At 34.9% G+C, this 10904-nt stretch overlaps 4 non-coding genes across 4 annotated transcripts; 3 read left to right on the plus strand and 1 right to left on the minus strand.

The window, feature by feature from the left end:
* The first annotated feature begins 2690 nt into the window (after positions 1–2690).
* Positions 2691–2762, plus strand: TRNAT-GGU (transfer RNA threonine (anticodon GGU)). The gene has a single exon. It is a non-coding gene; the product is annotated as a tRNA-Thr (tRNA).
* Positions 2763–3425: 663 nt separating this feature from the next.
* On the plus strand, positions 3426–3509 carry TRNAY-GUA (transfer RNA tyrosine (anticodon GUA)). Its single transcript has one exon. It is a non-coding gene; the product is annotated as a tRNA-Tyr (tRNA).
* Positions 3510–3857: 348 nt separating this feature from the next.
* TRNAD-GUC (transfer RNA aspartic acid (anticodon GUC)) lies at positions 3858–3931 on the plus strand. The gene has a single exon. It is a non-coding gene; the product is annotated as a tRNA-Asp (tRNA).
* A 3001-nt stretch (positions 3932–6932) lies between these two features.
* Positions 6933–7003, minus strand: TRNAC-GCA (transfer RNA cysteine (anticodon GCA)). The gene has a single exon. It is a non-coding gene; the product is annotated as a tRNA-Cys (tRNA).
* Positions 7004–10904: the final 3901 nt, after the last annotated feature.

Raw genomic sequence — 10904 nt, forward strand, 5'->3', positions numbered from 1 at the left:
TCTCTACCATGTCTAGACAAACAAATGGAATAGTCTTTTTATACAGAATGGAGCGGGTAGCGGGAATCGAACCCGCATCGTTAGCTTGGAAGGCTAGGGGTTATAGTCGACGTTGGTTGATTATTTTTGACGTCTCTAATTCAAAACCGAACATGAAATTTTGATTTCATTCGGCTCCTTTATGGATATTCTCACCACTTAACATCTATGTCAGCTTTTCTGTCTGAATGGAACCAAAGCTCTCCGCTTTCTAGATGATCCCTATAGAATAGGAGATAGAAATTCTCCTAAATATCTATCTAATCTACTTACTTCGTTCCCTAATTTCATTCAAGAGATCCTGAGGAAAAGAGTTGGGTTTCCACCGAGCTGAAACAATATAATATACTGATGGTTCTAGTAAACCAAAACCATCGTTTTTTAGCTATTGGGCTTCCATTTCCTACAAAACAAAAGAAGATTTAGTTACGATTGGAAATAACCTTTTTTGTATCTTCATCCATAGATCCTTTACTCATATTTATTCAATCGGAATACTTATCGGAATACTTAATCCAATGCAAAATTATGCTTCGCGACTACGTACTCATAATCGAATTTGTATTTTAGATGCAAATTCAATTAGTCTTTGGATACTAATCGGGAGAATGTATATTCTTCCTCAATATGCTATTGAGAGGAAAAGGATTAAATCCTTTATAAGAACTAAAGTTTTCATCGGAATATGAATATAAAAAAACTTAAGGATGCCTTAAGTATATCATTTCAAATTCAGTTATTAATAGAACGAATCACACTTTTACCACTAAACTATACCCGCTACATGTAGATTATGATACCAATGCTACCCTTTGTCAAGGGTAGCCATTCGAGAAGGAGGCTAATTCCACCTTATCGAATCAAAGGAGAAAGTTCATGGCGGTGGGCGGTTGGTACTTCAATCGCGGACCTTTACTTTAGGATTTAGATAGCCCCTCTCTAGTCTGTAAAATACATCTCTTCTTACCATACCAATAGCGTATGAACCAAATGTATGCATTTCGATTAGGATCTATTCTACGGTTATGACTACAAGGATCATTATTTGTGAGGACGTAAATGTGCCAGACTGTTGTAAGGAATCGTTTAATTATTCCTACAATATATACTAAGAGATATAAAGGCAGTACAGTCCCCATAAATCCCTTTCTTCCTTTTCTTTTTTGTTCAGAATTGAACAAAGAAATTGCGAAAGATGTTTTCTTCCTCCACGTATCATGAAGTGCGAGCCATAGGGAAGGAGTGAGATGACTTTCCAAAATTTTTCATAGACTTCGTCTATCGCTTGAGAGAAGCAACAAAGAGTAATAACTTAAAAAGAAAAGCAGATACGAATCGCTGGTTAGTCGATCCTCTCCATTTCCTAATTTCCTCTCTTCTTTTCCGCTCAATTCTAGTTTATTAGATTCTTGTTTAAAAGAATCAAAGAAGATGAATAGAACTAAGAACACATAAAAAAGAGCATAGAGAACCATTACCAAACGTTCCTCCTAAGAATCATATTGGGTATCTATCCCCTTCCTTTTAACCCTAGGATCGAAAATCTAGAATCCTCCCTTTTCCTAGTGTTCGGAAACGGAAAACCCTGAACCTGGAGGAGTTAGGTATGTAGGATATGCTTTTTATTTTTTGTTGGACAGGCAGTAGTATAATTTTGATACTCTGCAGTATAAATTCGACTCCCAACCCTTTTTTTTAGAATAAAATTGTTGATAAAACTCCAACATAGTTTGTTCCAAATCCACTATAATCCTTGTAGAATAGTCAAGTACCCCATTTCCAAGGGGTACCTGTTGAAAATCGTTTCAACAAATCCGTCCAAAACTTTTTAAGAAAAATGAAAAAGTTTTGAACTCGAAAGTTTTTCCAAAAGATGCCTGCTAAAAATTGTTTCAATCTCTCACCAAAACAGATAAGAAGTATATCACTGAAAATTACTATCCAGCCATAGGGGTATATGAAGAGCGCAAATTCCTTTATACCCCACCCAATTAGAATTAGGGGAAATAAAACATAAATGGAGAAAGTTCTCATCATAAGATCAGCCAATAGAAGAAAAAAGTCCCTAATTCTGCAGAACATTCTGAGCACGTGAAAAGTGAATAGCCTAAAGATAAAAAAAAAGTTTATCATTTTTTTAACAGCAGTTCTTATTGCCCCTTTGGCCTTTTTGGCCCATTGTTGTATCCGATTCAACAATTGATACATATTTGTTCTCTTCTTAACAAAAAAAATGGAACTTCCGGACTTTGGTTTGGTGAGTCGTACGAGATCGTGTTTACATACCTATGAACTTAGCCTCTTCAAGTGTATCCGATATATATAATAATTTTTGGGTGTGTCAATTCTCTGTTCATGTATTTTATTATACATGATATGTATATGTATTTATTTATATAATAATAAATACCTATACTTTGTGCAAGTGATAAGAGATAATATGAAAGATTTTCTTATTTTTCTTAATTTTCTCAAGATTTTAAACCTCGCCATAAATAAACTTCGATATCTCGATCTCGATATATAGAAAAGAAAATCTCTACATATCTCTATATATACATATATTATGTACATTAATATATACATGTAATATGTACATTATGCAGTAGACCCATAATGGTAAATGAAAGTGGCTAATTATTGAATAAAAAGCCCTTTTAACTCAGTGGTAGAGTAATGCCATGGTAAGGCATAAGTCATCGGTTCAAATCCGATAAAGGGCTTTTCGCTTAGTGGTAGAATAATGCCTTGGTAAGACAGAAGTCATCGGTTCGAATCCGATAAAGTACTTTTCTACTAAATTCATTCATTTCTTTTTTGAAAATGTCCCCATTTTTTTTTTTTTTGCAATTTTATGACTTAGTTTAGTGCGAGATGCCCACATTTTTGGTCTGAACACTAAACGAAGCACAGAGTTAAAATTACAAAAAAAAATGAAATTGGACTCTTTTTCCTGTTATAGCAATCAATACCTGTACTGAACTAATTTAGATTCCTTTTTATTAGTCTATTCGTATTCTATACCCTTTAAACGAATTTCCTTAACCTTAAAAAGCTTAAAAAGTAGGGGATGATCCGTGAATTAACCTAACCATCAACTAAAAAAAATCCTATGAAAGCATAACAGAAAAGTAGTAAAGACTCTTTTCTTTGATCTAGTTCGAAGAGTATATTGACAATTCCAAAAAACTGCTCATACTATCATTATAGTATAATGACGAGTGGTTGTATATGGTGCTATCGTCTAGTGATGCCCCCATCGTCTAGTGGTTCAGGACATCTCTCTTTCAAGGAGGCAGCGGGGATTCGACTTCCCCTGGGGGTAGGGAGTATTATAAAAAGAGGTTAATCATAGATTATCAAAAAGCCTAGAAAAAATTCTTCCTGGGTCGATGCCCGAGCGGTTAATGGGGACGGACTGTAAATTCGTTGACGATATGTCTACGCTGGTTCAAATCCAGCTCGGCCCAAAAATTTAGGGCTTCGTGAATATGAACTAAATCTATTTTTTTTATGGAAGAAAAAAGATGTATTATCTATAGAAATAAAGGATAAAGAGAAACGGGGAAATTGATTTCTAATCCGTATCTCTCTGATTCTTTGTCTTACAAAGAAAAGACAAAGAAAAGAGCTTTTCTTATGGAAAAGCGGATTATCGTTTATTTTTAGGGATAAAAAATCGCAACATACTAGTTATGCCACTCTCACTATACCCGCATAGGATATGCGGGTATGTAGTATATGATTCGTCTATTTCTTAGAGCACGACAGACGGATCGAATCTTCTATTTAAGAATAGGCATGCCATACACCCCGCAGGGATTGTAGTTCAATTGGTCAGAGCACCGCCCTGTCAAGGCGGAAGCTGCGGGTTCGAGCCCCGTCAGTCCCGAACTAGGGTTCAATGAATGGACAAATTCATCTTTTCTTTTTTCATGGAAATTTTTGATGAAAAAAGGGGGGGGGGGGACAGGAGGCAAGATCAAATATCTATGGGGCACCCTTACTTCACTTTTATTTTTTTGCATTTCTCAGTAAAAAGAGAGCAGTGCAGTATAGAATTTTTTTTGCACTACTTCCGGTTGATAAGGAAAGGCATACATATCATACGTGGATTAGTATAATTTAGGATACTACTCCATTTTTATGATGATACCACCCTCATCTTAACTTCCTATTCGACTCTTATGAAATCGAGTACCGGTATTTTACCGGAATCCATACATAAACCGTATTCGTTTATTGTTAGAGAATGAATTTCATCTAATTAGTTACTTTTTGGGGGTTAAACCGCACCCCTTCCATTTTCTAGTTCCAACTTTGTTTGTGTATATAATTGGAAAGAATCCACCTCATTCTCACTCCATTTGCCGACTCCTTTTTTTATGGATTTGCTCTCATCTTTAGACCCCAAAAAGCGTATATGGATAGTAACCTAATAAAATAAAAACCAAGCAAACGCTCTTTTTCCTAAATTTAAATATGGGATCCTTTTTATTTAAGATCCTCTTTTCTCCATCTCATTTCTACTTCTACTGCTTATTGGGATGTCTATGTGACCCATAGAAAGTTGGTCATATAATACATACATAATTGTATGTATAACTATAAGAAAAAGGAAGTGAAATTGGATAAGATAAGAAAGATTTTGGGTTATACATATAGAAAAGCAAAAGTAGAAAAGAATGAAAAAAGAATAGAGGGGGTTTCGAATCCAATCAAAAAACCTATTTTGGTCTTAGTATGGATAAGAGATCTTCCTATGTTATATTATTCCACTATCCACCATGAATTGATTTGATAGATGCAATATTCATAATATTGAATTGATTCAGTATTATCAGAATGCAAGTCCTCCCCTTGAATTTACAGGATACCCCTTTTTCCTCTCCATGGGATTACATCCCGAGTTATTGTGAAAAAAATAAATAAATAAAGAGGTTATGGAAGTAAATATTCTCGCATTTATTGCTACAGCATTGTTCATTCTAGTTCCTACTGCCTTTTTACTTATTATTTATGTAAAAACAGCCAGTCAAAATGATTAATTGGAATTCCAATTAATCATTGAAGAAATGAAAAAGGGATTAAAGAAAATAAAAAATCCAAGTCTTAAATGAAAGGGTCTGGTTGGAATCATAAAGTGTGGTAGAAAGAACTACATATAGTTTTTTCTACCACACTTTAGATTCTTTCTATTATATTATCTTGAATCTACATAGAATCGATTAGTAGATTGAAATAGTAGTCTAATTCAACTTCTTTTTTCACTGCATCCACTTAATTTCAATCAAGTCAAAATCAAAAAAATCGAAGATAATTCTTCATTGAAAGAATCCAAGGAGGGGGAGAAAAATAATACGAGAATAGACTAGAATAGATTATAGTAAAAGAAAAAAAGTAAAAGGAAAAAACCTACGAATCTTTCATGCTTAAAAAAGGTGCGAGATGCTTCAATCGAGATCCTTCAAAAAAAAAAAAAAAGAACATCAAAAATTTTCTAAGAATAAGAAAATAGTATAAATGGAAAATGTGCGATATATTGTGAATAGCTTCGTGTAAGAAAGTCTAATTTTCTTATGTTCTAATTTTCTTATGTATAGAACTTTCTTTTTACTCATAATTTCTAGTAGAATAGAAGTTATGAATTACTATAATCGCCCTTTCTATTCTATTATACTGGAATAGAACGACTCTTTCTTACTTTCTTAAAAGAGTTTCTTACAAGAGTGAAACAAAACTAAAGAAAGAGAGAAAAAATAAAGTTTGGCAAAATTATTAATGCAAAACGATCAATTAAAGAAAAGAGTTGATACTACAATTCGACTACTCAATCAATTGGTAGTATCCCTAGAGTCCACTCCTCCCCCATACTACTAGCGAAAGAGAAAATGTAAAGACTACCATTAAAGCAGCCCAAGTGAGACTTACTATATCCATGTAAATTATGTCTCCTATTTCTATGAAAGAATTCTTCTACTATTGATCAATAATCATAGTGGAATCAAGGGTACAGAGTCAAAAGGCCATTCTGCCCTAAGACTATGGATGAATCCGTTAAAGGAATTTACTCCTAACAAATTCTTATATGATTTCTGGTAGAATTGGAGAGCATTAAGTAGAAATATGATACATCGCTCTTTCCCTAAAAAAGAGTAGGGGATGCTCTGAATAGAAGACGCGGGAATAGAGAGATTTTTTCTTTCGTTTGTTACCTTTTTTATAAGCAAAGGACGTAAGAATACACCATAAAATTAGGATAGATAAATATTTATTGGATACCTAACTTACCCATGTTTATTTTTATTTTTGACCTAAACCCTACTGCTGCCCCGCTTTCTATCTTTCTATGAAAGAGTAAGGAGGTCTTATCCACAATCCAAAAATTGATTTTTGATCAGCCTATTCAATCTAATTCTCGACAGAATCAGTAGCCTTTACTTTAGTGTATGTAGGTAGCATAAGATGTACGAAGTGTATGTAGTAAGATGTACGATAAAGTGTATGTAGTAAGATGTACGATAAATAAAATGTATGATAATTAGGAAGTCTTTCTATTTCTTCGCAAAGTCCCTTCTTCAATCTTAGATTGAAAAAAGAATGCCCCTTAGGGACCTTTGGCTACGAAGATTTCTGACATCTTAGTCTCGTAGTTTTAAATTCCCGAATCGAATCGATTTAAATTAATAAAAGAATAAGGAAACGCTACCTCATCCCTATTGGTAGCCGTTTGGGCCACTGCCCACAAAACAAACCCTAGTTTGAGGGTAGAACTATGGTATGGATTCTCAAAATCCAGTATCGCCAAACCTAGTTACTCTCGTGCCCCAACTTAGGGGGGTACGAATTTGTCGAGTTTGATCAGTACTATAATCCTAAGTATTTTATTGATCAGGCGGCACCCAGATTTGAACTGGGGGTAAAGGATTTGCAGTCCCCTGCCTTACCACTTGGCCATGCCGCCAAAAAATCCGATCTAAAATCGAGAAAAGAGCAAGTATTCATTCACATTTTTTTACTAATTACTAAAACCTTTTTTTCTTTTATCTTGAATCTAATTCTACTTACTTTTTTAGAATCTTTTTCAAAAAATAGATTTCTGCTTTTTTGGATCCAGTTTCGCTTATTCTCCTCGATGGATTCTATCTTAAAACACACATTGCTAACACTAGAAAACTTCCCGCTTCTTTCTATTCTATTGAGATGACAAAGAAGAAAAGAAGAAAAAGTGGATTTCCAGTCGCAGGCTGCAAAATTCAGAACAAATTAGAACCATTAACTATAATATAATAAAATTAGAATATAATAATATAATTAACTATAATATAATAAAATAAAACTATAATATAATAATATAATAAATATAATATTATTATTATTATTTTTTGAATTGCAGTAGTGAACGACTCTTAAATCGGTATTCCCCCCCATTATTTTGAATGGCATAATAAAATAGAATAAGAATAAATGTTTCCCTAATCTGTATATAGGGAAACTCCAGGTCCGAACAGCATTATTATCTACAGATCCCCCTTATGTACATATTCCTATGGGGAATCGTGCTTTAATTTTTCATTGTATTAAATATCTTGAATAAAAAAAAAAAGAGGGAATTTGCTCTGATATAGATTATAGCCAGGCCTTCTTGGCCCACCTAAGTGCAATTACGATAAAAGAAAGGATATGTAGATAGGTGGATAACTAGATTGGCAAGTACTTAAAAAATAAAGTACTTTATCTTTATTTTAGGATTCTACAACGAAATCCTTTATTTTCTAGCAATTCTACTACTACGAAACAAAAAAGACCCTTCAAATTCTTTTTGAAAAAGAAACTAAGCGTGCTATTCTAAATCGAACTAAAGTCAAACTTTCTAGTGCTTATAAATTCTTATGGCTTTATCCCTTTCATAGAAAGGAGATAAAACGAGAAATCTTTGCTATCCAATCTTTTTAGAATATCATAAAGTTTCAGTGGCAGAATTTTTTTCTAGGACTGTTTTATCAATTCATTTTTATTCCATTTCAACCCCTGCTAAATTCGAACTTTCGTCGAAATCGTCTCTATTCATATGTATGAAATACATATATGAAATACGTATGTGGAGTTCCCTAGAATTTCATGTGATTCAGTAAACAGAATATGGATTCCATGATTGCTAGATTGATCCGTAGGGATTGATGAAGAGTGAGCTGATAATGGAATTTTTCTTCTATAAATAGGAAACTTAAGATTCAAATGCTCCGGAATGGAAATGAGGGAATGTCCACAATACCCGGATTTAGTCAGATCCAATTCGAGGGATTTTGTAGATTCATTAATCAAGGCTTGGCGGAAGAACTTGAGAAGTTTCCCACAATTAAAGATCCAGATCACGAAATTGCATTTCAATTATTTGCGAAAGGATATCAATTGCTAGAACCCTCGATAAAAGAAAGGAATGCTGTGTATGAATCACTCACCTATTCTTCCGAATTATATGTATCCGCGAGATTAATTTTTGGTTTCGATGTGCAAAAGGAAACCATTTCTATTGGAAACATTCCTATAATGAATTCCTTAGGAACCTTTATAATAAATGGAATATACCGAATTGTGATCAATCAAATATTGCTAAGTCCTGGTATTTACTACCGCTCGGAATTAGACCATAAGGGAATTTCTATATATACCGGGACTATAATATCAGATTGGGGAGGAAGGTCGGAATTAGCAATTGATAAAAAAGAAAGGATATGGGCTCGCGTGAGTAGAAAACAAAAGATATCTATTTTAGTTCTATCATCAGCTATGGGTTCGAATCTAAGAGAAATTTTAGATAATGTTTCCTACCCCGAAATTTTCTTGTCTTTCCCGAATGCTAAGGAGAAGAAGAGGATTGAGTCAAAAGAAAAAGCTATTTTGGAGTTTTATCAACAATTTGCTTGTGTAGGTGGGGACCTGGTATTTTCGGAGTCCTTATGCGAGGAATTACAAAAGAAATTTTTTCAACAAAAATGTGAATTAGGAAGAGTTGGTCGACGAAATATGAATCGGAGACTGAATCTTGATATCCCTCAGAACAATACATTCTTGTTACCACGAGATGTATTGGCCGCTACGGATCATTTGATTGGAATGAAATTTGGAACGGGTATACTTGACGATGACGATATGAATCACTTGAAAAATAAACGTATTCGTTCGGTTGCAGATCTGTTACAAGATCAATTCGGACTGGCTCTTGGCCGTTTACAACATGCGGTTCAAAAAACTATCCGTAGAGTATTCATACGTCAATCGAAACCGACTCCACAAACTTTGGTAACTCCAACTTCAACTTCGATTTTATTAATAACTACTTATGAGACCTTTTTTGGCACATACCCCTTAGCTCAAGTTTTTGATCAAACCAATCCATTGACACAAACGGTTCATGGGCGAAAAGTGAGTTGTTTGGGTCCAGGAGGATTGACGGGGAGAACTGCAAGTTTTCGGAGCCGAGATATTCATCCGAGTCACTATGGGCGTATTTGTCCAATTGACACGTCCGAAGGAATCAATGTTGGACTTACCGGATCGTTAGCTATTCATGCGAGAATTGATCACTGGTGGGGATCTATAGAGAGTCCGTTTTATGAAATATCTGAGAAAGCAAAAGAAAAAAAAGAGAGACAGGTAGTTTATTTATCACCAAATAGAGATGAATATTATATGATAGCAGCAGGAAATTCTTTGTCCTTGAATCAGGGTATTCAGGAAGAACAGGTTGTTCCAGCTAGATACCGTCAAGAATTCCTGACTATTGCATGGGAACAGATTCATGTTAGAAGTATTTTTCCTTTCCAATATTTTTCTATTGGAGGTTCTCTCATTCCTTTTATTGAGCATAATGATGCGAATCGGGCTTTAATGAGTTCTAATATGCAGCGCCAAGCAGTTCCACTTTCTCGGTCCGAGAAGTGCATTGTTGGAACTGGATTGGAACGCCAAACAGCTCTAGATTCGAGGGTTTCCGTTATAGCCCAACGCGAGGGAAAGATCATTTCTAGTGATAGTCACAAGATCCTTTTATCAAGTAGTGGGAAGACCATAAGTATTCCTTTAGTTGCCCATCGGCGCTCTAACAAAAATACTTGTATGCACCAAAAACCTCGGGTTCCGCGGGGTAAATCCATTAAAAAAGGGCAAATTTTAGCGGAGGGAGCAGCTACAGTTGGCGGGGAACTTGCTTTAGGAAAAAACGTTTTAGTAGCTTATATGCCCTGGGAGGGTTACAATTTTGAAGACGCAGTACTAATTAGTGAACGTTTGGTATATGAGGATATTTATACTTCTTTTCACATCCGAAAATATGAAATTCAGACGGATACGACAAGCCAAGGCTCCGCTGAAAAAATCACTAAACAAATACCACATCTAGAAGAACATTTACTTCGCAATTTGGACAGAAATGGAGTTGTAAGGTTGGGATCCTGGGTAGAAACTGGCGATATTTTAGTAGGTAAATTAACGCCTCAGATAGCGAGCGAATCGTCCTATATCGCGGAAGCTGGATTATTACGGGCTATTTTTGGTCTTGAGGTATCCACTTCAAAAGAAACTTCTCTCAAACTACCTATAGGTGGAAGAGGGCGCGTTATCGATGTGAAATGGATCCAGAGGGACCCCTTTGACATAATGGTTCGTGTATATATTTTACAGAAACGTGAAATCAAAGTTGGGGATAAAGTAGCTGGAAGACACGGGAATAAGGGGATCATTTCCAAAATTTTGCCTAGGCAAGATATGCCCTATTTGCAAGATGGAACACCTGTTGATATGGTCTTCAATCCCTTAGGAGTACCCTCACGAATGAATGTGGGACAAATATTTGAAAGCTCGCT

Source organism: Zea mays, unplaced genomic scaffold (assembly GCF_902167145.1).
Source record: "Zea mays cultivar B73 unplaced genomic scaffold, Zm-B73-REFERENCE-NAM-5.0 scaffold_178, whole genome shotgun sequence".
NCBI classification, from domain to species: Eukaryota; Viridiplantae; Streptophyta; class Magnoliopsida; order Poales; family Poaceae; genus Zea; species Zea mays.